Source organism: Sciurus carolinensis, chromosome 14 (assembly GCF_902686445.1).
Source record: "Sciurus carolinensis chromosome 14, mSciCar1.2, whole genome shotgun sequence".
Taxonomy (NCBI): Eukaryota; Metazoa; Chordata; class Mammalia; order Rodentia; family Sciuridae; genus Sciurus; species Sciurus carolinensis.
Window position 1 is genome coordinate 17704985 of NC_062226.1, and position 27570 is coordinate 17732554.

The 27570-nt window shown below is 43.6% G+C and overlaps 1 protein-coding gene and 1 non-coding gene across 7 annotated transcripts in view; both read left to right on the forward strand.

Moving 5' to 3' along the window:
* The window catches only part of Astn2 (astrotactin 2), an 851054-nt gene that overhangs the window by 566978 nt on the left and 256506 nt on the right, over window positions 1-27570 (forward strand). The gene's annotated exons all lie outside the window — the stretch shown is intronic.
* Trnav-cac (transfer RNA valine (anticodon CAC)) lies at window positions 1545-1618 on the forward strand. Its single transcript has one exon. It is a non-coding gene; the product is annotated as a tRNA-Val (tRNA).

Below are 27570 nucleotides of genomic sequence, written 5' to 3' on the forward strand. Positions count from 1 at the left end.
TAAACCTTGGAGTTAGATCAACTGGCGTTTGGATGCTGATACTACCACCAACTAGTTGTGTAACCTTATGAAGGCTACTTGAGGTTTCTGATCCTCTGGTTCCTCTGGTTGTTGTGATACAAAATGATACAGGTCAAAGCATCTGCTACAATTCACCACCTGCAAGGTACAATTTTTTTTTTCAACAATATGCAGGACATGGACTGCAGGTATCTGACCCTGGACTCAGGACAAGTGAACTGAAAACCAGCCCCTTTAAACAGCTTTCATAGATCTAATGCTTAGACTACATCAAGAAACACACCAAAAATTCGGAAGGAATGTAATTATAAAAAATGCCCAACACTTTTGAGAGCCCCAGTGAGTTTTTAAATGAGCTTTTTGCACAACCAACTAATAACAGTTCTAATAAAACTCACCCCACTGAAGCTTAAAACCTTCATTTTCTCCACACCTGTAAGATTGCTCTCTCTGGTGGGACTCCTGGACCAATGAAAATTGCTGGAAAATTTTGCAAACATCTAAAGGTTATAGACATGTAACATTGCCCCTGGGGTCTGAGTTTGCCATGGCTCACTTCCCATTTACTCTAAGACAGTCCCTGCCTACTCCTGTCCTCAACTTTGATCCTACCCTTATACTTGAATTCAGTTTTCACCTGAGTTTGAATCCATACCTTATTAACATTGATTCAGTGTATTATTCGGGTTATCGTAGTCACTCTATCTGTACCACCAACCTTCAGAATCCAGTGGAGGGGAGGAATGACTTTCAGTTCACTTGTATTCATGAACTTCTTAGTAGGAAGCTCCACTCAGCTGACCTACTGCCTCCTTTCTGCAAAATACAACTCTGAATAATATGTGAATTCATTTTAGAGCACTTGAAGTTCATCCCCCAGGTATTAATCTATCAACTACCTTCTGGCAGACCCTGTGCTAATTCCTAGTATTTATGGAAGTAAATGCAATGGTTCACAGTCATGGTGGAGACCACAGAAATGAGAACAACTGAGGGGAAACAGAAGAAAAATACAGAGATAGACTTGCTTGCCCATGCTCATGCGAGTCTTCTGGTGTCCTGTCTGGCACTCAGTCTTACACCCCTTTTAGTTAAAACTTTCTGTGTCCTTCCATGAAAGGACAAACTGCTTACAGAAATGTGTTGTCTCCACTTTCTCACTTTCCAATTGCTTCTCATACCTTTCTAGTTCGATTTCTCCCACATCACTCCCAAGAAATGCTACTCTAAACCAAGGTCACCAATGATACTAATGAAGCCGAGTGGCTATGAGCTTGGGGAACAGAATCAGTGAGCATTGTGGTTATTTAGTGAATGAATGAATGAATATATGGATGAGAATTAGAATTAACTCCTCATTGGATTAATATATATCTATGTATCATGATTGCATGGTAAATATATATTAGTAAATACATGAATGAATTGATCCAGTGACTGGATTAGTAAAGCAATGAATGAAGAGAAATAGATGAAGGAGAGGAGAGGTGTCCTGAGATGCTGTAATGAAATATTTGAGGGGCTGGGGATGTAGCTCAGTTGGTAGAGTGCTTGCCTCACAAGCACAAGGCCCTGGGTTCAATCCCCAGCACCACAAAAAAAAAAAAAAAAAAAAAAAAAGTGAAATATTTGAGACTGGGTTAAAGAATAGATTTTTCTTTTTTTCTTTTTTGTCACAGTTCTGCAGGCTGGGCAGTCCAAGATAAGGGCAATGAAAGACTCAATATCTGGTGTAGGACTTGTCTGCTCCGAGACTGTACCTTTTCTGGAGGAGGAGAAGGCTGTGACCTCACACAGTATAAGGGGAAAGGGGGAAATCAAACTGCCCCCACAAGCCCTTTTGTAACGACATTAATTCGTTCACGAGGACAGAGCCCTAATGACCTACACATCTCTCAAAAGGCCCCACCTCCCACTGTGACACTAGAGTTTGTTTCCAGCTCATTTGGGGGACACAGCAGATCATAGTGGGAGGACCCATACAGATTATGGGAAAGAATGATAGACTGTGAAATTATATTGGGTGGACTTCTGTAGTTCTACTTGGTACAAGATCCTTAAATATCAAATTTGAAGTGTAATCATTTTTAATGTGTAATAATCACTACAGTAATTAACCACTTAATCCTGACTCTATTTAAGAAGACATGATTGTTCCCCTTTGGTTTCTTTCTCTTGAGCTTCCCATAGGCCTCAGAGGAAGCTGGCAGGAGCCTTTGCTACTTCCATTTGTGTTCATTCAATCAGTAGTTTAGAGTTAGGCTCCTTCTGGTCTCCTAAGGGACTTCAGACAGGTGGCAATAAATTGCATACAAATAGTGAAGTATTTGATGCAGAAGGGTAGATATTGGGTTTTGTTTGTTTGTTTGTTTTAGGGGGACTTGGGGGGGGTACCAGGGATTGTACTCAGGAGCACTCAATCACTGAGCCACATCCCCAGCTCTATTTTGTATTTTATTTAGAGACAGGGTCTCACTGAGCTGCATAGAGCTTTGATTTTGCAGAAGCTGGCTTTGAACTCGCAATCCTCCTGCCTCAGCCTCCTGAGCCACTGGGATAGACACCGTTTATAAGTTTGACAATGTAGTTACTCTAGAATTCTGAGCTAATGAAGCTAATGAAGTCACTACAAGTGGGTGCTGAGTCAGGGACAACATTGATAAGGAAGAGTACGCAGTGTTCTACCTGGAGGTACAGCTGGTCATCAGCATCATGGGAATGGTTTTACCTAGGCTTTCCACACAAGAAACACTGCGCACTGCCACAGGACTGTGTCTCCACAGTCATTTTGAGAAGCCCCTCCCCCAGGTGTTTTCCACGGGGACCTTTTGTAAAGAAGTAGTCCCTTAAATAATCACACAGGCACCGGAAGAGGCTCAAGGAATTACTGCAATCACAAAGATAATAAAAGAAAGATGTGGCCAAATATTGAACTCAGATCTCCCAAATTATATCCTTCCTATGGCTTCTTTTTCTCTTTGTCCTAAAACCTGTTTCCTCTACTTTTAGATTTCAGAGTAAATTCTTGAATTGTGGTGCTGTGTTTCTGGATTTCTCGCCTCCAACATCAGGGCACAGGTGTTTGTTTTGCAGGGTATGGGTGCAGGCCGCTAGCGCTTAATAGAACTGCAGTATCCCTCACTCCCCAGAAAGTCACGAAATCCTAACCTGTATTTTAACAAGATCTTCATGTGAGTCTTATGCAAATTAATCTGAGTAGGGCTGGAGTAGAGCATTGGTCTTCAACATGTGATTCCCAGACTAACCACCTGAAAACTCGGTATAAACCCAGATTCTCGGGCTGCACCAGATGTTCCGAGATAGAAACTCTGCCAGGGTGGGACCCAGTGACATGTCTTGAACAATGCTTTCTCACCCACCCCACCGCCTCCAACTCCACTTCTGCCCTCAGTGATTCTGATGCACACCAAAGTTCGAGACCACTGGGCATACAAGAAAGGACACCAGCCATTAGTATCAGAAATATCTGGGTTAGAATCCAGGGGCTTTCACTTTCCATGTGAGGGAAGCCACCCCCTCCCTGACACCCAGTTTCTTATAAGTAAAATTATGAGGAGAGGTGATGATGAAGAAGAGGATAGAATGTTCCAGGATCACTCCATGCACACACACATACACACACACCTTACAGATGTCTGCATTTCTGACTTAGGATCCCCAAAGCCCTTCTGACACCCATTTTCAAGCCACAGATGGAGGTGAGAAATTCTCTGACCCTAGACCCTTGGAACAGTACCGACGGTTTATTCTTCAACCAGATTCAGTTGTACCCACCCACACGAAGCAACTTGAATCAGAGGCAGTTTGAATTGATTTGGCAAGTTGGGCATCACATGCAAGGCTATTCAGTATTTTGCTGGAACTCAGATCCCCCACCTTTCCTAAATCTCCTGCATCCACTGATTTTATAATTTTGTCCGGAAGAGTTATCAAGTTGTCTGGGATGATTTGTTCTGCCTGAACCTCCAGTGTTCCTTATCGCTCACTATTCCATTATCTCCTGGATGCTTACAGATTTTCTCTGGGCACATTCATCCAATTCTTTTACTAAATATTGACACCAGCCTCACTGGATGGTGATTTCCAGGATTACCTCTCATTAACCTCCTTGGAAGATGAGTTCTGCATTTGGTCATTTTCACTGTCACCACTGCCGGACCTTCTGTCCCTCCATCAAAGACGCATCAACTCCTCTCACATGATTGCCAGAGTTGTTTGACTGGGACAGCAGCAGTATTCCTCTGCCGCACCCCTGATCTGCGCCCCAGTGTCCCAATAACCAAGGCCATGTTACATACAGATACAAAGGAAATTAAAGCTGGAAGCAGCTTTTGAGAGGAGGGACATTGTAAGGGGAAAAGCAAACATTTCAACCCCAGACATGCTTGGATTGCCCTCCTGGTTCTACACTCAAGTGTTTTATTTCCTGGGACAAGGGACTACATCTCTCTGAGCCTTGTTTTTCTTTTCCAGCTGAAATGGGACCCAGTGAATCTCAAAGGGGATTACTGAAGGAACAAATACATTCTGCTATCAGTATCCAGGCTGGCGGGCATCCCCTGCCCTGTTAGCAGTAGTCCCCTTGCTGTGTGCCTTACTAGCAACCCCCTTTACCTAGAAGGGGATGTATCTAGAAAGGCGATGTATGAAAGGCCACATGGAATTTGAATCCCAAGGAATGCAGATATTTGATTGCTGTGTTGTTCGACTCACTAGGTCCACCAGTAACTCCTCCAGGTAATTACATAGATGTCCATTTAGAACATGAACCTGGTCTCAATTCACACTCTCCCGTCAACAGGGTACCCTCCTGCAGAGCACAGTGTAGTAAGCCTGATGTCCCTGGAGACCCAGACCTTCCCCTGTGCCATGAAAGATGAGATTCGAGAGCCTCTTCCAGCCCAGGCATTTGAGATATCAGAGACAAATATGCCTAAAGGCCTAATTCATTCATTCATTCATTCATTCATTCATTTCCTTCCTTCCTTCCTTCCTTCCTTCCTTCCTTCTTTCCTTCTTTTCTTCGTTCCTCCCTTTCTCTCTCTCTCTCTCTCTCTTCTCTCTCTCTCTCTCTCTCTCTCTCTCTCTCTCTCTCTTCTTCTTCTTCTTCTTCTCTCTCTCTCTCTCTCTCTCTCTCTCCTTTGCTCTCATGGGAAAAGACATGGGTGGAGAAAGATGAGCAGGCTATAGGGTATCTCACACAACTGCTATAGCAAAACAAACATAAAGAATGGGTCCACATTAAATTAATCTCATCGATTTTTTTTCCCCTTTCCTTTGAAACCTGCAAGTGTGGAGGTTATAATTGGGCCGTTTATTATTCTCTGCTGAGGGACTCGGAGGAGCCACCATCTCAGCGGCCTGGAGCTCCTTGTTTACATATCACCTTTCAGAACTGGATAACAGATTGTCCTCCTTTCCGGCCTGAGTCCCATTCCATTCCCTTTTATTATGTGTCCTTGCAATTCTATTACCTGTTCACGGTCTCAGTGACTCAGCCATAGTGGCTACCGTAATGATGGCTTTCAGAGCTCAGCTAATGACGCAGGCACTGAGGTGTCTCCAGCCCCAACAGCCGGCTGAATCTCAATTTAGAAGGATTTGAGACTGCCCGTCATGCATTATGCATGAGCGCGTGCCTGCGTGTGCACCGGGTGCGTGTGGGCCTGTTGGAGGGAGGGTGGGGTGCAGTGCATTTATACCTAAGACCCTGCATATTGGCGGTCACAGTGAAGAAAATGAGTTGTCTGATCGTGCAAAACGTTGGCTGGGAGATTGGCAGGAGGGGAGGGGAGGATGTGCTGACAAATATGAACGAGATTCTAACCTTCACTGGATTATCCTAGAAAGACAGGATGGCAGACTGGCTGAGAGTTGGGCTCTGGAGCAAGATGGCCAGGGATCAAATCCTCCTGAAGCTGTTTACCAGCTGAGTTACCTAGTCCTGGAGAATTCAGGCTCACCTTCCTTAACTGCATAATGGGATTCTAATCTGATGAGGGGATTAAACTGAATAATGCAAGCAAAGCTCTGAGACTTGTGCCTAGAATGACAGAAGGTATCCAGTAAATGTTTTGGCCACTATTATTGATGAGGCTTCCTTGCCAGAAGGAAGCTTCTGTCTCCAGCATGCTCCCAAACAGTCCACCCAGGATACCTTCTCTTCCCCACTGCTATCTATGACTTGGCTACTATGCAGAATAGCACAAGATGTACATTCTTGCCTGTTCTGCCTCAAGTTCATTGAGTAACCTTGAGCAAATTCCTCCTCGACCCTGGTCCCCAGTTTCCTCATCAAATGAGGGGGTTAAATCAGACTGTGTTTCTTGGAGGGGCAAGTGTTCCTCAGAAGGGCCTCAGGAGCTACTTATTGCCAGAGAGATCCTAATAGGACTGCAGTATCTGCTTTGTGTACAAGAAGGGCAAACCTAGATTCTGCTATAAGTAAAGAAAAGAAACTTTAAATATACTGCTGCAACAGATTACTGATGTCCTTACAGTTTTGATATCCTATGATTCCACAACTTCCTAGTGGAAGGATCCAGACAAGCAGAGAAGGCAGTGACCTATCAGACTATGAAAGGCATTCTAAGATGCAGAGCTAGGCTGGGGACTGTGCATCCCTTACAAGTAGAGTGATGTCTTCAATCTGTCCATCTGAACTAGAGATACTGTTCTATAGGAGGAAAGGAACACTCAGTCCAACAGAGCAAATTCAAAAGCTCCACCCCTCTCTTTCTTGGTGATATGGGACAAGATTCTTGACCTTTCTAAGTCTCTCATGAGTAAAAATGGGGATAATGGCTCCAATGACAAGAGACGATGGGACATAAAATGAGATAATACTGTATATGTAACCTCACCTTGCTTGTTGTGAGGTAGATACTCAACGCATGTTTTTTTCTTCCTATCTTTTTCATCTGAATTCTGGGTTCTGTATCTCTTGCAATTCCTCAAGGTCTGCCCTTAAGTGAAGCACTCCCTTACAAAGGAGGCGTGGCCCCACCTGCCTTCCCTGTTATTAGCTATCACCATTTCAGTGACCCGAGCTTCCTCAAGAGCTCTGCACTATAGCACTTCCTCACTAGACCATACAGACCTCTGGGGCAAGACCTTGGTAGGAATGGAAACGCTGTGAAGGGAGACTTCCAGAAAGGGAAAAACTTTATGGTGTCAGGTTGGGAACTGTTATGCAGATCTCCTTTCCCCCTAGGCAGGACCCAGGGCTTTGCAGTGGAAAGTAGGCATGTTCTAAAGGCTAAAGGCTGCAGATATGGACAAAAATGGATAGACAGAGTTGTATCTCCTAAAGGGAAAGCATCAAGGATCAAAAGAACATGGCATGCTGAGCAGACTATTAAGACAGATATCTGGGAAAATAGAATGGAAGTACAGTGTCCAAAACTGGCTCGTAAGAAGAGGATAAAGCCAGGAGTGGGCTTAATTTCTTCCCCTTCTACTCCTTTATCTCTGCTGCCCTTCTTCTTTTATCCTATGCTTCTAGGAAAGCTTGAGGCCAGCAGGAAAGACATATCTGTAAAGAAACAATGGGTATGTTATTTGGTGTGTACTTAAGAGGCATGAGTTCCAAATGAAAACTCGAAGGTAAGTCCCCTGAGCTCTGGCCTCGGGCTTTATGAACCTCCTTTGACTAGAATAAGGTCCTAGTGCTTGCATCCAAGATGAGATTACTGGCTAAGCCATGTGGCTCTGCTGTAGGGAGAAGAGAGATGAGGAAATGGTAGTTCAGAAGGAGGACACTCCTGGAAATGGGCTGAGCATTTCAACCCACAGTGAACCACTGGCTGACCCAAGTCTTCTAAGAAACCATTTACAGGGTAGCACTCAGATGTCTAAGTCACTGATTCAGCTGCATGGCTGTCCTTCACCTGATCTCAGCTTTACCTGGTCTTGACCTTTACCTGGCTTCTTTGCACTTAGCTTGCAACCACATGATGTCTACTCATTGTGTTTGCAATTCACCAAATGTATTCCTCTTCACTCTTCCTAGCCCTGCCAGGAACATAGGATCCTGATGTTTCCAAGAGAGGGAATTTTTAACATATTTCATAAGAATAATGAAATGACTCCCAAATAATTAGAATGGACCCCAGAGCTATCACATTAACTGTCAACCATAAACAAGAAAAAGGTGTGTACATGAACTTGAGTGGAAGATTAGCTCTGATGTGAGCCCCCAATACTCCACACCACCTACATTTTCCCTTGTCTGCCTATACTCTTGGCTGCCTGGCCTCTTGACCTTGACCATTTTAGATGAATGAAGCCACATTCCAACTGGGCATGGCCACCCCACTGTCCATGGTTCTGCATAGAGCCTGGAAGCTGATCCATAGACCCCTTCACCTTCCATTCAGTCCCTGGAGAGGCCACCTGGCTTTGAAATGAAGAAAGAATGTCTCACCCTTCATTTCACTCTAAAAATAATGAAAATTAAATAAGTAATTTCAGATAATGTGATCATAAAGATGCTATGTACTGAGATGACTTAGATTCATCCACTTATTTATTCATGAACCTCCACCATGTGCCAGACTCTGTGTGAGGTGGCAGAAGGAGACCATGCGTCAAATGCTATCCACACCCTTTTGGTGCTCATGGGCTGGAATGGAAAATATCAACATAAATAAAATATAATACTTTTGACCAGTGTTACAATAATAACTGCATTAACTCTGTGCTGAGTACTGTGTCATGTGCTTTTACATAGATCAGCTCATTTCTTTGTCAAAACAACCCTGTGATGCAGGTAGTCACTATATCCATTCTACAGCGGAGCACCTAGAAACATTGAGAGTTGGAGTGGCATGCACAATAAGTGCCCTGTACCAGGACATGTCCAGTCTGAATGACAACCCATTAACCCCTTCTCTTAATCATCAAGCTACTGGTGCTATATTATGATAGAAGAAGCAGGAAGTGCAAGGGGCACATGATATATAAGGCTGCCTGGGACGGTTTCTAAGAAGTGATGCCTGATTTGGATCTTGAAGGGTAAGTGGGTATTAGGAAAGGACAGAGGCATGGATATTTCAGACAGAGAGATCAGCCAATGAACAAAATACAAGATATGAGATGAAAACACAGAAGATGGCAAGTTGTTTGGCTTTTCCAGAACGTGAGGGTCAGTCTTTGGAGGGAGGGTTGGGGAGGTGGTGGGATTCAGCCGCCCTTGACTGCTTGAAGGACATCTTAGTTGGCAAATTGGCTTAAGGAGAAAACTAGATAGAAGTGTGTAACGGTGTCCTTAGGGATAACCTCCTACAGAGTCCTTCTCAAGAGCTTTTTACTGAGGAGTCTTGACTTTTCCATGGGGAACTCATTACCAACTTGAAAAACACACATGTGAGTGTACCTGTGTTCAAGAACAGGAAACTAACAAAGTGGAGAGGAAGGCAGGTGAGGGAGAGGACTGGAAACAGGGCTGGATAAGGAAACGTTCAAAGACTGGGGTTGTTTATCCCAAAGAAGCAAATGCTCAGAGGGAAAAGGAGAGCTGCCGTGGAGTCTCAAAGGTTTTTAGAGGGTATAGCGGAAGGATCCAGGGAAGGGGAGTCACAAAGCTTTGCAGTACCTTGGGAAAATTACATCACTCCTCTGGGGCTTGGGTTCTTCAGGGTAAAAAGGGAAATGTGTGTGTTTTCAGCATGATTTTGAGAATTTAAGATACTGGACCTAAGGTACCTGCTATATAACTAACCCAACAAATGGTAGCTGCTGTTACTATGATTTGTATCCTGGAGAATATATAGGTGAAGGAAAGATTGTTTTTGCATAGATGCACAGGCTGGAATAAACAAATTAACACGCCTCCTTCCAACCCGGGGATGCAGTTTGCACAATGCATACCACACTGAAGATCGGCACCGATTCCCACCGTCATCCCTAGTATTGGGTGAATCCTCCACACTGAAAGTAGTTCTTTTGCTGGTCTCCTCTTTCTCCCATTCATAAGTTTTTTTTGTTTTGTTTTTCTTTTTAACTTTCAGAGTCCTTGCTTAATTTCTCAACACAACCTTAACCTTCTTTTTTCTCCTATTTTAAAGAAAAAAAAATCATGGGGCCATCAGGCAAGGAAGGGCACAACTGCAAACACCCTTCACTGTGTCCGGGGGCTCACGCTCCCACATCCACTCCAGCCTCGGGGACAGGACATCTCTTCCTCTACCTAGTACTCCTGCCATACCCTTGAATCTTTAGGTAGCCTGATGTCATCCGCAACCCTCTCCCTTTTGTCTTGCATGCATCCCTCTTGCCTAGTCTTTCCCTTCATCCCACAAATCTGTTCATCTTCCCAATCTCACCCCTCCTCAAACTCTGATTTGCCTTCAGCTACCACCTTATGTCTTCCATTCACAGCCAACCTTTTAGAAAGAGGAGTCTATGCAAATGGTCTCCCTGTCCTCACTTCCCACTTTCTTGTCCACCCACCACAGTCTGGCTTCTATACCCATCACCCACAGGCACTGCCTCTCCCAAGGCCAAAAGTGCACCTGTTCCTGGTTATAACCAATACATACGTTTCACTTCATCTCAGCTCCTCTCTTTATTTAGCACCGTTGTTCACTCTCTTGAAAACTTTTCTGGCTTCTGTGTATGGTACATAACTGGTTTTCTTCCTGCATTTTAGATACCTTCCAGCTTTACTAGGACTTTACGCTCAGTACTCACGTCTTCTCTCCCTACATCCTTCCCCTCTGAGTTTTAGACTCCCGGCTTATCCCATGCATGCTGTCTTCCAAATCTGTATCCCCAGCCTGCGTCTTTCTTCAGAGCTAAAGACAGGAGTAACCAACTGGCCAGCATAAATTTACTTGATGGGAAAAATATACCTCTCAGATGAATCTCAAACTTACCCATTTGATAGTCACTAGAATATAGATGAATTTTAAAATAATCATTTTAGATGAAATTGTCATCCTATTCCTGTTAGAGTGCTTTGACAAAATGTCATAAGCTGGGTGGTTATAAACAACAGACATTTATTTCTTGGAGTTCTGGGGAATCCAAGATGGAGTCAGTCTGTGTCTGGAGAGAGCTTACCCTCTGACTCATCGAGGGCAGATTCTAGAGAGGGGCAAGGGTTCTCTCTCAGGGTTCTTCTTTCAGGGGCCCAGTTCCATTCATGAAGGAATTCATGACCTCCCAAAGTCCCCATCTCCTAATCCCATCACATCACCTTGGGGTTGGGATGTCAACCCAGGAGTTTTAGAGGGCACAAACATTCAGAGCAGAGCAATTGTCCAGTGGGAGTATAAATATTGAAAGAGCCCAGATGGGTGATTTGGAGATGGGGACAAGAGAAAAGAGCCAGTCTACATGACAGAGAACTGGCCTCTGAGGTGGGAGGAAGCCTGAGAGGGTTGGACATCATGGAGTCTCTTCACGAGGAGAGTTTGGTCCTCTGCATCACATGCTGCTCACCAGTCACCTAAGAGGAAGATGGACAGACTAATGGGTTTGGCAAGTTGAAGGTAATCAGTAACCATGGTAAAGTGAGGCGTGTGGAATAAATGTGACTGATCACTAAGTACAATGGGCTGATGAGGGTAGGAGGGAGAAATTGGAGTCAGGGGAATGACCTTTCAGAGACAGAATTTTCCTGAAAAGGGGAGACAGAGTGTTGGGTATGGAGAGCATACCATATATTTTAGTTGTCTTTTTACTTACCTGACTCCTCTGCTAATCTGCTAAGTGCTTGAAGACAGGGTCTTTGTTTTCCTGCTTTGTTTTGTTTCATTTTTATCTTCAATGCTTAGAGTTTGGCACAAAGTAGATGTTTAGCAACTTTTGTCTTGAACGGAGAACTAGAAATATCAACAGTCATGCAGGTTGTTTATGGAGGTAATGAGTTCTTTTTCACTGTAGATATGCAATTAGGAAATGGAGGGTTTTCCTCCTCCCTTCCTCCTGCCTTTCCTCCCTTCCTCCCAGAGATACTCACATGACTCCATTGTGCTGGTTAAGACACTGTCACCCCAGAGGGCTCTCCATGAGGCAGGGACCCCTGCTCAGAGAGGCGCTTCTGTGCACAATTCCCCAGGGATTTATGTTCCTGACGCGTGACGTGTGAGGGACAGAAGGCACCGGAAGCAAGGCCCATGCGTTACCAACACGTCTTTGAAGTCCCGTGGTGTCTTTTGTCTCTGGAACTGCTCAGCTCACAGACCTGCGCTGTATTCATGTCTCCTTGTTACTGTGCTATTAAGAGCTGTCAGCTCCCTCCGTTCCTAATGTTCTCCTCTGCTTTGAAATGTTTTGTCAGGTCTGCGTACGCCTAGAGAACAGGGGTTCTGAGTTCAGCAGAATGTGTCTTGCAGTGCATCCTCCCAGCCTGTCTCTGGGCATCAGGCTTAATTAAACTGGAACAATCTCCCTCTCCTGTCCTCTCCCAAGCCACCCCTCCCTCTCCTCACAGGGAGAGGAGCTCTGGGAACCAGCAAAGAGCAGCCAGAGTCTGTGCAGAGGGCCACAAGGTGTGAGTGGGTTAGTGGGCGGGGAGAGGGGCAGGTTCCCGCTGGGTCAGCTCTGCAGGTCTGCCCCTCTCTGTTTCCTGACTGTGTGCACCGCTATGTGTGTGTTTGTATGTATTTGTGTGTGTGAGTATATGTCTGGAGACATGAACACATTGCCCAACCATGTGTGTGAATATGAACCTGTGTTTGTGTGTATGTGATGTGAACATGTGTGACCGTGTTTCCATGTAATGTGAGCATGAATGTTTGTGTATTTGTACATTCAAGAGTGATGGTGAATCTTTAAGGGTATGACCTTGTGTGTTTATGAGGATGCAAGTGTTAACTTGTGAGTATTTATATGTACATAAGTATGAATGTGTTTTTATAGTGTAGATGGGTGTGTGACTGATGTGTGTGTTTACACATGGATGTGCTTTTGTGTGCCTGTGTGCATCTGTGTGTTTGTATGTGTGTGTGTATGAGGGAGAGAGAGAGCTAGATAGACAGCAGGCTGTGGGCCCAGGGGGATTGTCATCTCTTGGTTAAACCTCCAGGCCATATCTTGGCTGTCCACCCTATCCCTGTGACTAGCACCTCAGATATGTTTTTTATTTAACATCTAGTAGCCTCATTAATAGGTAATATTAGCTCGCTTTTCACTGAAAATTGAAAAGAAAATTCAAGGCCACGTAGCCTCTATCACCCCAACTCCCACCCACCATCCTATAGTTAACATTGATTTCTGTAGAAAATCCAGCAATATTTTCAAAAGAAGAAAAAATTACAAACCACCTGAAATTTCATCTGCTGATGACCACTTTCATATTTGATAAATTTCCTTCCAAATGTCCTGCTGTGCGTGTAGTCACATATTATGTATAGAAAATTCTGTAAAAGAAAGTGTAGCATATGCTAGTCTCTTTTTCACTGAACAGCATCCCCCAGGGATCTTTCTCCTCTAATTTGTAAAAATCAGCTGTATGTTTTTTCTTGTCTGCACAGAATTCCATTATCTAGACTTATAATTCATTTAATCAATCCCCCATTGATAGACATTTAGATTATTTCCAGCTTTTCACTATCATAAACTATGTTGTGGTAAGCATCTTTGTAAATACAGCTGTGCACATCTGACTGCTTAGGGTAAATCCAGAAGTAAACCCTTTTGGGCAAGAGGTATGCACATTTAAATGTGGATACCCAAAGCCACATGGCCTTAAGAAAGGTCAAACCAGCCTTTGCTTTAATCCCTGATGTGGTGGCTTCACCAAGGTCCTGAGCCAGCCAAAGAGGAGGCACTTGGTATTGTCTGGGGTCCTCATTTAACTCCAGACACTGTTCTGGGGAGGGGGCTTTGGATAGCTTTGGGACCTTGGCTGGTCCAGATTCAGGGACCAGGCATCTGTACATTCAACTGCAGGTGTCTGGTAGACGGTGCAGGACAGGGAGGGAGAGCAGGACTTTCTCTACATGAAAGGTTCATTAGGCTGCTCTGCCACATCAGAGGATGCTCTCAGGTAGAACTTGGCTTCCACTCAGGAGGAACCCTCTTGGGCTGAATTACCCTAATTCAAACCCATGCTGTCTCAGTCCTCAAATTTGTCATTAGCAGGCATGCTGTAGAGGCATCAGCATTTCACACTGCTTCTCTCGTAGATAAAGAGGAATGATTCAGAATTAAATGAGGGGAGAGGGGGCGGGAAACAGTGGAACTGAATGCAGATACAAAGCATGGTGAGGGCCTCCCGGAAGGACTGAGGACCAGATGGATGCTGGCACCAGACCTTTATTATTTTAAAAAATGTATATCCCTTCCATTTTCAATTAAAATAGCAGAAGCAGTTAAAATGCTCAGGTGTCAGCATTCACATAAAGATGGGAAGACAACTACACCAGAAACCACAAAGTATTTGAAGAAGTGAAGGAATGGATGGCTTTTAGCACGTTGTGAACTTATCCACAGGAAGAGGTTAAAACTGAAAACTAAACAGATGCAGTTCAAATGTTAGGTCCTTCACGTAGGAGCGGCAGTGGCAGGTTCAGTTTGCTAAAGGCGCAGAATCCAAGTTCAACAAGCAGAATGTTTATCAGAGTGTGGCTGTGGGTGTAACCCTATGGAAGAGCCCGGATGGAGGGGCATCATGCAGTTGAGCTGCCCTACAGGCTCAATGATGGCCTTCACTGACCAGAGCCTCCACTGACCTCTGGGGAACTCTGGGCTGATGTGGCCCTTTAGCGCTGTCCCAGGCTGGACTGAGATCTCTAGACCTTTACCTCCTTGTCCCCTGCAATGACCAGTTGCACCAGATAGGGGAGGGACCTGGGCGAGGTGACTCTGTGGCCATGCAGCCACTAAGGGGCTGACAGTTGACAGCTGCAGGCAGCTGGGTCAGGTGTTCACAGTCTGAAGGGGACCTGAGAGAATAGCAGTTTCTGCTACAGTAATGACCTCAGCCCAGTCTCTGAGTGTTTTTGATCATCTTTGTGATCATTAGATCAAGGGCATATGCTTTATATAATAGGAATGCTGGAAAAATTGAGTGCATGTTCCCAACCCAGTGTTCAGCCCTTAAAGAACCCTCAGTAAAAGTTGCTTTCCTGTTTTCCTCCCCGTATGCTTCCTCTGCAGTCTAGTACCTGACTGGCACTGTGTTCTGCTTAAGGCTTCCACTCCCTAAAGCCCACTGCAGTGCTTTGCATGTGATAGAAAAGAGAACCCCTGTGAAGCTCACTGAGTTCCTCCTACCATGGACCGGAAAATGAAAGGCACTTTCTCCACCTAATGTCCCCTTAAGTCCTGCCCATGACCCTGACAGCTGGATTTTAGCACTCACATTTTACCTGTAAGGAAACTAAAACACAGAGAGGTGCAGAACCTTGCCCTAAGTCACAAAGCCAATCATTGTTGGAACTGGACGGAAATCCAAATCCTTCTGATTCTACCTCCCCACACAGGCAGCCTGGTTTCCTCAGCACTCCACCCTCAAAAGGTGTTCTCTTGCCTGTTTGTAGGATGTCTGAGCGATGGGTTTGCCTGGAGAAGTAATTCTGGGTATTTGAAGATGGCCGTCCGAGGCCCTGAGTAGCTTTATGAGCAGAAGGTGCACTAATGTCTCCAAATTGCTGCACTTGGGGGCAGATTAACACTCATTTTCAAAAAGGAAAAGATGAAAAGGATTATATTTTATACACTTATGGCTGATAAGCTAGAGGGAAGTCTGGTAGAACAGAATGGCTATCCCCAGTCATGTACATCCAAAATAGCAAAAGATATTAAGAACCTGTTGTATGCCAAGCACTATGTGAGACCCTGCAGAGACAGTGAGCACCACAATCTTGGTCTCACACAGTTTTTGGTCTGAGGAAGAAGGCAGCCATTGAATGTATGAGCATTGTGTGTCCTCAGAAGCAGGGGAAGGGACCCTTTCCAGGGCCATTGGGGTAAAGTAAAAAAGGAATGGATAGTACTCATAAAATTAAGGCAGTTTTTATTCTGCATCACTTTGAGCAAGGGATCTCATTTCTCTGCGCCTCAGTTTTATCACCTGTAGAATGGGAGGGAAAAGTAATCCCAACTTTGAAGGGTTACATTCATCAAAATAAACGAATACATTTCGATTGAGGGTTCAGCAAACTTTTTCTGCAAAGAACCAGATATTAAATATTTTGAACCTTGCTGCTGTATGATCTTTGTTGTATTTACAGCAATCAATTCTGCTACAATGTATAAATGAATCCATCCCCTTAGTGTATGGTGGGTGTGTTCAGTAAATCTTTATTTATGGATATTAAGTTTTGAATCTCTATAATTTTCCCATGTCACTTAAAATATTATTCATCTTCTGATTTTTTAATAACCATTTAGGCATCTAAAAAACTGTTCTTAGCTCATAGTTTATACAAAAACAGGTGGAAGGCTGGATTTGGCCTGCAGATGGTTGTTTGCCAAACCTTCATCTAAAATAGGGAGCCCGTGGAAGGTACTTGGTGGATTTGAGCTCACATCTGCTTTCCTCTTCAGGTTGCTGAAGACTAATGTGTTTTGCAGCACTTGGATGTCAGCCATTCAGATTAGCTCTCCTAGGGGCCCTGCAAAATAGGCAAGAGAAGAATATTACCCCCATGTCAGAGCTGCAGGCACTGAAGCATGGAGATTCAGGGGACTTTCCCAGCTCACAGATAGTGGCAAATCCAGGGCCTTAAGTCTCCAATTATGTACCATTTTCTGTTTCTGGAAAGCAGCTATGGGAATGAAAGACAGAGTGAAGTAATGATTAGATCCAATATTATTGCTACAATTAAATCACTGATAACTAAGATTTCTACAGTGCCCTAGACCTTGTGGGTCGATTTCACATACATTACATCATTTTCTTTCTTCAGTGAAACTCTGTGAAGGAGAGATTCCTAGTAGCCCCTGACTCTCGGGGAACTAAGTCATCTCCGTGAAGTCATAGAGCCAATTCAATGGCGAAGTTATATGTCTCCCTCTGTAGGTCTCTGCCAGGGCTCAGAGACTTCCCTCCAGGACTTTCAGAGTGTGGCGTAAGGGTCAGGCTGCCTTGAACTAGAATCCTCAAAGCCCCCTTTACTAACCTTTATTTCTGCAGCAGCCAGAGTGATTTCCTTAAAATGCAAGTCTGATCAGGTTACTCCCTTGCTTAATACACCTTAATATGTCCCCATTGTGCCCAGAATAAAGTCCCACCACTTTAGCTTAGTGGACAAGGCCCATGCCTCAGGCATCTTCTGCCACTTCTGCTGGTCCTCGCCTTGCCTGCATCTCCTATTTCTATAGAGCTGCTTGTGGTACCACAAGTTCCTTGTGAGTCTTTGCACCTCCCTTGGATTCCTTGTGCATCTGTGACTTTGTATATCCTGTTGCCTCTACCTGGAATTCTCTTCTCGTTCCCTGCTTGAAATACTTTGATTTGTCTTCAATTGACCTTAGGGAGCTGTGGCCTCCAATTAGGATGTTCTTTGAACATCTTTTCCGCAGAAAGGTTGGATTCTCCCTCCGCCTCAGCTCTCTTCTCTTTCAGAGCCCTCCTTCAGTAGGGATCCAGGTCACATGAGTGTCCGCTCAACTAGAGTGTGAGGGCCCAACACACAGTTGGTACTTGAATAGACAGTTAATAACTGAGTGGATGGATGAATGAGTTTCCTGAGGACAAGAGGGAGGACAAAAGATATCTTGTTTACCTGCCTAACCCTCCAGCGTAAACAGGACCCAGTCAATATTAAGTGAACTGATAAGTGGATGGGTGGGGAATGGGCACGGGGGCATGTGGATAGTGCGGTGGGTGATGAAGGAAGTCCACCCAGATCCCTGTGCCAAACATGAAAGCAGCGGGTGCAGTGGGCAATGGACAGTTACCTGTTCCTCGCCATGCATAGGAGGCTTCAGCTGGAGCTTCTGTCTCCCAGCCACCCTGCCAGCATCTCAGCGCATCTCGTCTTCCCTAAAACTGCTGAGAAACTGCACTCCCCCACCTCCACGTCCTCCCCTCCTCCCCCAGCCCCTGAGAGTAGGTTTGGTGTTCCTACAGATGTTTGTATTCTCTGCAGCTGATGAAAATATTCATTATCTTGTTAGCTGCGGCGGGGAAGGAAGTGCAGATTTGCATTTTCTCAGCTAATCAGGGTGGCACGGTGGTGCCTGTCACCCAGGCCTGTTCCTCGCCACCCCCCCTCCTTCTGCCTGGTAGAGGTGGTATTCTCACCCTGCAGACTGCATCTCTCTGCCCTCCCACTTCCTGAAGCATCCAGGAAGAAAGGAAGGAACCCTGGAGGCCTCGCCCAGCAGTACCACTACTGATTTGCCCCCAAAGATGGCTCCTTGGTGCACTTCTTCCATGCTTTTAAAATCCTCCTGTGTTCCTCTCACTCATTCTGACCTGAACTGCTCAGCCTGGCTTACCTCCTAAGGTTAGGAGCTGACGTGGGCATTGGGTTTTTCACACAGTGCCTTTAAAATCATTAAGTCATTCGAGCTCAGCAAATGCCCTCTAAGATCTTTGATTTCATTACTTCAGTTTTATCCAAGTGACCACCCAATATGATATGACCCCCAAGTATTGGTGCCAGAAAAGCTTCCCCTTCCTTCTCTGTTCAAAAATCAGTGAATGCCACCCAGGCTGGCTTGTGACAGTGGTGTCTGTCCTCCTAGGCATGGTAAAAGCTGGAGCTTTGAGATTAGGCTATGTATACCAGGCCTGGCAAAGCAGAAGACCTTGACCATGACCTTATCAGGACAAAGTAGAAGAGCTGTGCCCACAAGGTGTAGCACAAGTGTTCAACAGTAATCATATCCTCTATTTTGGTGAGCTCTGAATCCTGTCCTGATGGCCCTTCCCACATATTATGGGAAGCCTCGAGTCTGGCATCTGTATCTTTTCTTACTGAGGAAGAAACCTGGACCAAGAAAATATCAGACATGAAGCCCACATTTACATGCCAACCCGAGGCTATTCCATCATCCTCTCAGCTTCCATAAACGTGAGGCAAGTACTTCCGTGTCAGGTGCCATTCTAGATGTTGGTGAAATAGCAGTTCACAGGCCAGGTGACGACCTTGCCCTCCTCCAGCTTACCTTCTCGGCAGAGATGGGGATGCCTGGAAGGAAATCAACATAAATTTCTGGTGGTCTGAAGAAAAATAAAGCAGAGTAGTGAATAGGGAAGCTCTTCTTTATACCAGGTGATCAGGCAGGCTTCCTGGAGGAGGTAACATTAAGCAGGAAGGGAAGGGGTGGGAACTAAATGAGGGGAGTGAAGCAGCAGAGCCAAGAGAGGGAGTGGTACCTTTCCTGATGGCTCACCTTCCAGTCAGCGACCCAGCGGAGAAAAGCGCCATGGAGCCCCAGAAGACAAGTTCTATGATCAGCGTTGCTCCTTAAGGGCTGCTTGACCACAGGCAAATCCTTTCCCGTGTCAAGCCCATGAGCCCGCCTCCACCTGCAAAGTGCAAACAATTTGCTGAGCCTGCTTGGAGATCTAATGCACATATGTCTCTTAATACTCTTCCTGACATGGTGTCACTCAGTACATTAGCTGCTATGGCTAGATGGGTCTGAGGTGTTTCCTCACCCATTTTTCTTCTCCAGCTACCTCAGCCATACGTTATTCCAGCACCCATGAGCACCACAGGAGAGAGTCTGTGATGCAGATTAAAAGACCACAATGACTCACTTATTTAACATGTATCTGCTTGATGTCCACTAGGGCAGGCACGGGGCTTGGCACTAAGAATAGAGATGAGTAAGACAGACACCAGTCCTTGACTCACAAAATTCCTGCCCCTGTATTCTGGAGCTTTAAGTTCTGCCCTAAAACTGCCCAGGGACCACAGAGAAAATCAAAGAACACGACTTCCCATACAGTGCCTGCACGTGAATGGGACAAAGGAGACACGCTCCTGTATGGGTACAGAGCTTGACTTGTAAATAAGACTGAATTTCAGCCTCCATTTGCCCTCTTAGCCTTGGCACAGTCGCAGAGCCATTTGGGGAAGGCCCAGGGAGCTTCCTAATGCACCAGACTCTTCTGTCAACATCAGCCAAAGCACCTCTGGACCTTACTCATTAGGTTAGGTGTTCCCCAAAGTGGGGGTTCCATCTAGTTCTTCATGCCAATTATTCCTAAGAACTGGCATGTGTCTGTCCCATGAGCCCTGGAACTCTCTGGGCATGGCAGCAGGCCCATGCTGCTCAGGAGGAAGCAGTATGAACTGAGAGGAGGAGTCCTCTTGTCATGCGGGACATACACAAACTGCTCTTCTGGGGGCAAGATCTTTTCCCTTATCAGCATTAGGTTTTCCTGTTTTATTCCTAATTGTTGCAAGAGCAGCAATTTTTATTGAATGTTTATTTACAACATTCTAGCCAGGTTTCTAAAAGTCACAGTGCTGTTTATTTGAATCCTCAAGCAACCCAATAAAGGAGGTTATCTTATTGCCCTCCTTTTATAGATGAGGAAACTGAGGCATAGAGAGAGAACTGAACTGGACTTTGATCTCTCGGACTGATACTCTCTTGTTATTTGATTCTGCTACATATTTTTGCCTACATTTATTCATCATTCAACAGATTCTCATTGAACACCTATTATTATGTCAGGGACTGTGATTGTGCTGCATGTATTTTATCTCATCTGATTCTTAATGAAAGGTGGACGTAACTTTTATTATATCCATTCTACAGATGAGGAAAAATGAAGGCTCAGAAGGCTGTGTTCATTCTTTGGATCAATATCTTCTATGGTTTAGGTCCTTGGGTGCTGGGGAGACAAATAATCTGGGGAGTAACTGAGGATGGAATTTGAAGGGCAGTGTGTGATCAGAGAATGACCTGCACCACATACGAAGGTTGGCCTTTTTTTTTAAGATACTGGCCCACATGCACAGGTGGGGGCCCTGGTAACATTGCATCTCACTCGTGATGATGCAAACACCAGAAATACCCCAGATCAGCTGGCCAAATGGCTCTCTCTACCCTCCACTTCTCTGTCCATATTATCCCACCACTGAACCATTGGCAAACTTTCTGACCCCCCTGAGCACCATGCTCCCAGAAGACCAGGAGCTTCCCACAGTTTCAGTAATTAACTTCACACATGCCAAAAAGAGAAATAGCATCACAGATGTGGTCGCAAATTTTAGCTAATTAACCATATGGTCTGGATTGCTGAGAGCAGGAAGGCACTCTGGGTAAGTGCTGGTTTCCTGGTTTCTGGGCATTATGGGGAGGGAGGACTGTTAGGTGGGTTGCCATGTTCTTCAGTAAAAGGGCACCGAGACTCAGGGCTCTCCACCACCTGCTTGGAGTACCCCCATCTGCTCCTCACTAGAAGCTGGCCTGGGGAAAGGAGTTCCCAAAAGAGGGAAAGAGAGGGTACTGACCTTATGGACAGGAAACACCTTCACCCATTTTAGCAGAAGGGGCTGTAGGTTGGGAGCACTCTATTGGTGGAGGATTTGGAGAGATAGAGCTAGCAAGTGAGACACATTGTGGCATAAGGAACAACATATTAGAAACCTGGACTTAAATCAGAGTTATCACTTAGCTCTGTGGCTTTGGGTAAATTATTTAGCATCTCTGAAGTTAAGTCAGTCATTCAATCTCTTGTAAGTACAAAAATAGCAAGACTATAATCAATGGGATACAAAGGACATAGGTGGTACAAATTCACTAAATCAGTGTCAAAGCTAAACTCCTAACCATGACTTCCAAATTCCCTCAGAGGTTTTGGGAAATGGAAATCAGTTAAACTCAGAATGACTGCACAACCCCAAACAACTAATTATAACCGTAATTCTTATTACTGATTCAGAACAGTAATAACCTACTTTATTCCAGAGAGTGTGTTCTTCATTTTACTTATTTAGGATCTTTGCTATAAATCTAGAAGGTTCATAATTTCATGCCCACTTACTGATTAGGAAATTGAGAATTGCTCAAGAGCGTCATGGTTTGGAGTGGGATTCAAACCTAGCCGTGGTAGTGCCAAAGCCTGCGCTCCAGAGTCAATCAGCAGAGTGGACAGCATAAAGGTTCAGTGACTGTCTGACTCCTGCCTGAGAACTAGTGGCCATGGAGGAGGAAGAGGGTCTGGAGACAAACTACGCCAAAACTGGTACTTATGTAGAAAGTGTGTGTATGAGCTTTGAGTGGCTGCTGTAATAAGTTACCACAAATTATGTGGTTGAAACAACATGCATTTATTCTCACACAGTTCCAGAGGTCACAGGTATAGTGAGCCTTAGGCACTAAAATCAAGATGTTAGATGGACTTCCTTCTGGAGGACCCCAGGGAAAATCCATTGCAGTTCTCTTCCTGAGACTGATACTCCTTGGCTTGTGGGCACAGGGCTCTGATCTCTCCTTCCATCTTCACATTACCTTCTGTCCCTTCTATGTACAAATATCCATCTGTTGCCCTCTTACAGACACATAAAATGTGATAGCCTTTAGGGACCGGTCAGATAATTCAGGATAATCTCCCTGCTTTAAAATGTTTAATTTAATGAGCATGGAGAGGTTAGACTAGCAGATTGTTCCACTTCGAAGCCCCTTTTGCCATACAAGATATGGAAGTCAGCTGGGGCTGCCATGTAAGGTGCCACAGACTCAGCGGCTTAAACAATTTCCTGCTGGTTCTGGAGACTATAAATCCAAGATCAAGGTGTTGGAAGGTTTGGATTCTTCTGAGGCCTCTCTCCTTGGCTTGCACATGGTGCCTGTTCCCTTTGTACTCACGTGGTCTTTCCTACAGGTGAGCATCTTCCTGGTGTCTGTGTGTCCAAATTTCCTCTTCTTATAAAGACACCACATTGGGATTAGGGCCGTGGTAATGATCTTATTTTAACTTAATTGCGTCTTTAAAACCCTATCTTTAATATACTCATATTCTGAGATGGAGAGTACTGTGAAGACATCAACAAAAGAGGTGTTATTTTTTGGGGGGGTGTGTACAGAGTTCACCCCTAACCTAAGCTAACAGTCACAGATTTCAGGAATTAGGATCTGGCTATCTTTGAAGGTAATGATTTATCCTACCGCAGCACTTCAGTTTATATAGAATCAAAGGAAGAAGGGCAATAGCAGAGGCATCTCCATGTGGTATTGACATTAAAACCAGGAGCAGGTGCTGTGGACAGAGGGATGAAGGTTAAGGTCAAAGCCAGGCAGTTAAGAAGCAGGAGGGCATTTGGGTCAAGAAAGGCAGTTTAGGATAACGACTGTGAGTAATGAGAACATGCCCAAGTTCTACTCTCACCTGTTATTTCTAAATCAGAACATATGAGCTTGGTGGGTTAAAGGAATAGCAGAGGAAAGAAGAGAGGCTGGCTCCTCATGTCAGGTTAATGTGCCACAGTTTATTCTGGCTGGAGAGGCAAGGCTAGGGAGCTCTTCCTCCCAGGATGAGGTGGTTGCAAAGATTCTAGCACTTATTAGGTAATTGGACTAAACAACGTCCCAGCTTTGAAGTCTAGATTCTGTAACCAGGGGTCGGCCAACTTTTCCTGTAAAGTTCCATAGTAAACATTTTCAGCTTTGCAGTCCATACGGGCTCCACCGCTATACTCAGCTCTGCCAGCCAAATACCAAAGCCATCAAAAACAACACGAAAATCGGTGGGTGTGGCTGTACTCCAATAAAACATTGTTTATAAAAATAGGTGAGGAGTCAAATTGACTAGAGGGCTATGGTTGGTCAACCTCTACTCTAGAGCACTAGGATTTAATATGACTACCGGGACCATGCATCTCATTATTATTTTAGTTAATAAACTTTTTTTCATTATACCCAAAGTTTATATTAGGGTTCACTCTTGGTGTTGTACATTCTGTACAAACATGTAATGACATGTATCCAACACTACAATGTGATACCCAATAGTTGTATTTGCCCTAAAAATCCACTGTTTATCCCTCCTTCCTAATAAATCCCTGGTAACCACTGATCTTTTTATTATCTTCATGTTTTTTCTTAAACTTGTTCTTATTAGTTATATGTGATAGTAGAATGTATTTTGACGTACTATACATGTATGAAGTATAATTTCTCATTTTTCTGGTTTGCACATGATAGACTTTTTTTTTTGAAGCAGTTTTATGTTTAGAAGAATTGAGCAGCATCAAGTACAGAGTTCCCACATACTGCTTCCTCAAGTTTCGCCTGTTATTAACATCCTTCCGTATTTGTTGCAGTTGATGAGCTAATATCAAGTCCACAGTTTGACTTTGGGTTTTGAGAAATGCATCATGTCCTATGTCCACCTTCCCAATATTGTTCAGAATGCTTGTACTGCCCTAAAAATCCCCTGGGCCCCATTGATCCTTCCCTGCATTCTACCCCCTGAAGTCCTGTCAACCACTGATTTTTCCACTGTTACTATTGCTTGGACTTTCTAGAATTTCATGTAGTTGAAATCACACAGTAAAAAGATTTTTTCCTACAGGCTCCTTCCTCTTAGTAATATTCATTGAACGTCCCTCCATGTCCTTCTGCGGCTACATGACATGTTTCTTCTTACTGATGAATAATATTCCATTGCATGGGTGTGCCATAGTTTATTTATCCAGTCACCCATTGAAGGACATCTTGATTGCTTCCAAAGTTTAGCAAGTATGAATAAGGTTACTATAAACATTCATCTGCAAGTTTTGTGTCACTACGTTTTCCACGTATTTGGGTAAATACTAAGGAACACAGTAGTTGAACTATATGGTAAGAAGCTTTAGATTGTAAGAAATTGCCAATCTACCTTCCAAAGTGGCTGTACTATTTCACATTCCCACCAGCAATGAACTTTTCCTGTGTCTCTGCATCTTTGCCAACATTCAATGTTGTTAGCATTTTTGAGTTGTAGCAATTCTAGTAGTTGTGTAGTAGTGTTTCTTTGTTGTTTAGTTTGCAGTTCCAGAATGGCATGCAACCTTGTGAATATATTCATATGCTTATTTTCCATCTGTAGATCTTCTTTGGTGAGGTAGCTGTTCAACTCTTTTGCTCACTTTTTAAATGAGTATTTTTCTTATTGCGGAGTTTGAAGTATTCATTGTACATATTGGATAGGGTTCCCTTTACCACATATATGTTTCGCAATTGCTACCAGTCTGTGGCGTGTCTTCTCTTAATGATGTCTTTGACAGAGCTGAAGTTTTTAATTTTAATAAAGTTCAACATATCATTTTTTTCTTGTATGAATCATACTCTGGTGTTACATCACCAAATCCAAGGCTACCAAGATTTTCTCCCATAGATCTTGTAGCAGTTTCATAGTTTTGATTTTGCATTTAGACCTGTGATTTGAATTAATTTTTGTGAAAACCATAGCACCTACATCTAGTCTTGGTTTCTTTGCTTTTTCTTTGGTTTGGTTTGGTTTTTGCACATGAATGTCTAGTTTTCCTCCAACATTTGTTGAGAAGACTGTCTTTGCTCCTCTGAATTGCCTTTTCTCCTTCATCAAAGATCAGTTGAGCAGTTTTGTGTAGGTCCATTTTGGGGGCTTTTTATTCTTTCTGTTGACCTATATGTCTATTATTCTACCAGTACCACACCATCTTGATTACTCTAGTTTGTGATAAGTCTTCGAGTCACGTAGTATCAGGCCTCTGACTTTGTTTCCTTTTTCAATATTGTGTTGGATGTTCTGGATCTTTTGCCTTTCATTTAAACTTTGGAATGAGTTTTTTGCTTCTACAAAATATCCTATTGGTATTTTGATTGGGATTTCATTGAATCTATAGATCAAGTTGGGAAGCACTGACATTTTAATAATATTGAACACAAACGTGGACTCTCTTTCCATTTATTTAAATCATTGATTTTTTTTATCAGAATTTTATAGTATTCTTCATGTAGATTGTGTATGTATTTTGTGAGATTTATACCCATGTATGCAATTATTTTGGGTGCTAATGTAAATTGGTACTGTACTTTTTATTTCAAATATCAATTGTTCCTCACTGGTACATAGGAAAGCAATTGGCTTTTGTACATGAACCTGTATCCTGCAATCTTGTCAGAATCACTTATTAGTTTCAGGAGATTTTTTTGTTATTGTTGATTCTTGGGATTTTTTACTGCATATTATTTTTGAAAACCCTAAACCACATTACCATTGATAGTAATGATAACTAATTAACATTTTTAGAGCACATATTACAATGTGTCAGGAGCTTTGTGGAAGGTACCATCTCATTAATTCTATAAGCTATTATAGAGGAAACTGAAACTTAGAAAGGTATGAAAACCTGTCTGAAGTTGTACGAGGCAGAGGCAGAACTTCAATCTAATCCTTCTTACCAGGAAATAAATAACCATGGTAATAGTAACTGCACAGTCCAATGTGCATACAGGCTGTTTGTATCTTTTGTCCCTTTTAATCCTCATATTTGAGCCTATAAAAGTAGGTCCTATTGTGATCCTCTTGTTACAAATGAGGTACTGGAGGCTTCTGAAGTCAAATGACTTGTTCAGTATCACACACTTAGTAAGAGGTACAGCTCAGGATCCTCTCTTGGAGAGTGTGGAAAGGTTATTACAGAAAAACCTGAGACTCAGCCTGATCATGCGATTGTATATGACAGCATCACCAGTTGCTAACAAGGTGGGAGACTAGATACTGGGTGTTTCCAGCTGGATTCAATTACATTTTTATGTCAGATTGAAGAAGACCAAAAATTGTGTTCATTAACTGCTTTTTTGTTTTCCTTGTGAAGTCTCCACATACTTTGGTTTCAATGAATGCTTAAAAACAACTGTCCTCTCACAATACACACACTGTACCCTGGCCATGAAGCAAACTGGCTAATGTCCATGCAAACTCAGTTCTAAATTTGACTGTAACTGATGTGTGCTGGAATTCAGCAAGAAGAGATGTGAGAGATGTTGGGGCTCCTCATTAGCACAGTGTTGCAGAAAGCATGTGCAAATATTGCTGCCTTTCTACTGCCTTTGGGTGTTTTCTTTCTCCATTGCTAATGACTAATAAAAAAAGAGAGAGAAAGAGGAGAGAGAGTGAACAAGAAAGCAATTGCTATTAGATTTTCTTCTACTACAGCAGGTTTCTCATTTTGCAAAGCTCATTAGAGGTGGCTGTATGGAAAGATTTCCAAGGTGCCCCAGGGAGAATGGAAAAGACAAAAGGGAAAAAGAAACTTTCAGAGATGTGACTGAGCCACAAATTCATACCAGAATCAGCTGTCTAAGGGCCATGTGTTCTGATTCCAAAGTCCACTTCATGGTTTGATTTTAAATGTGAACATAAAAATAAAAATGTTCTCCTTTTCTAACTATTACGAGGAATGAAGTTACAAATGAATTGATGCTGCAGGGTTAGTTAAAATGTGACTTTGATTTTTTTCTTGTGTTCTGCTTTAAGTTGGAAGTTTTGAAATATGCCTTTCCTTTAATTCACAGTCCAATCTATTAAAGGTTCAATTGCACAAACATTTTTGAGCACCTCCTGTGTGCCAAATATGTTGTAGGAGCTGGATAAGAAGAGAGAGGGCACAGTCTCAACTCTTAGATTCAGGGAAA